Raw genomic sequence first — 1,626 nt, 5'->3', positions numbered from 1 at the left:
AAAAAAAAAAAAAAAAAAAAAAAACAAGAAATCGATCCACTTGCTCTTCTCCTTTTCCTCCCCACGTGAATTTTCAACCCCCCCATCACCTCACCTCCCATCCATCTTGTTCCCTTTCACACAACACATTTACTTTGTGTCCTATCTCCCCCATCTTCACTCACCCACCACTCTCACCTACCACACTCCATCTCTTTGCTCCCCATCGACGCACACCCCTCCCCCCTTATTTATTAAACACTCTCTCCCTCTTTACTCCCACCAACAAAACACAATTTCACCGCTCAATCTTCATCTTCGACCTGTTGCAGTTCACTCGTTGCTGCACCTCTCTTTCGAGCCAGCATCGCTGAACTCTCGCCCGAGCCAAGTCGTTCTCGCCGAAGCTCCACGCTCCCGTTCATCACCACCGTCTCACCCCGCACTTCTGTTTTGGGGGAGTCGATACGCCGCCATCGTCGTCTACTTCCCAACCGCACACCCGACACACTCAAGCCGTTCGCTCAACTCAATCGAGTCGGTGTACCTCTCTCCCTCGTTGCCTCAATCGAGCTGGTTTCACTGCCTCAATCGAGCCACGGGTGAACTCTCAATCAAGCCACGGTCGAACGTCTTCAATCGAGCCACTCTCGATTCACTCTCTCCGCCCGACAACACATTCGTTCTCACAAGATTCCTGCTCCAACGAAGCTGCACATCACAATCGAGCCGTCTCTAGGAAGTGTCAATCGAGCCATTCTCACCACTGCAATCGAGCCATCGTCGAACTCCCGCTGGACCAACGGTATTGCTTGCCATTATCACCACTCGATCCGCCCCCTACGCGCTCTGACTCGATCGACAATGACGAACGTCTCTCGTACTACTTGACTCGATCTACCGCTGTTGTTATTCACACGTCTTCACGCCAACCGCTCGAGCCGCCGTCAAATCCTCCCTCGAATCTCACCATCACTACTTCACTCGATCGGTTTTTCTCGCTCCGTCGTCACCGCTCGTTCCACTCGATACACTGAAGTCACCACCGTCAACTCGATCCAAAACCCCCGTCGACTCGAACCAGCTTCACCCACATCCGATCGAGTCACGCCATCGCCGGACTCACCTCGCTCGAGTCACGCCATCGAAGCATCGTCCACTCGATCCAGCTCGTTTGATTCACCGACGTGAACCATACTTGTCGTTTCCGTTTGATACACTCCTCTCTTAGCATTCTAACAATCAAGTTTGTTAATTGCTCTTATTACTCGCTCACTAACGTATTAACGTTTAGCTTTGAGTTTACATGTTCCAGCGAAACAGAAAAAGTACTGAGTTTATACACGAGATGCGAGAGGCATATGGTTGTGTCGCCGGAGAACGTTCATCCCCCGAATCCATGGCGAAGCGTTTCATGAAAATGAAGAACATGGTTGACGAGGTTGTTGGGGGTTCAGAACAACCAGCGGGTTCGAGCAGACCAGACAAACCGCTCTCCAAGAGCAAGAGTCGCGGGAAGAGACCGACACGAGCTTCCCTCTCGGGAGACCAAGGCAGTGATTACGAACAGGAAGAACCTGCGTTGCGTCCAGCACAAGAGCCAAGGAAATCTGTACGACGGCGACAATATGAGACGAAGCTGACTCC

Source organism: Camelina sativa, chromosome 14, assembly GCF_000633955.1.
Source record: "Camelina sativa cultivar DH55 chromosome 14, Cs, whole genome shotgun sequence".
Classification (NCBI taxonomy): Eukaryota; Viridiplantae; Streptophyta; class Magnoliopsida; order Brassicales; family Brassicaceae; genus Camelina; species Camelina sativa.
Note: the sequence above shows the minus strand (reverse complement) of the source record.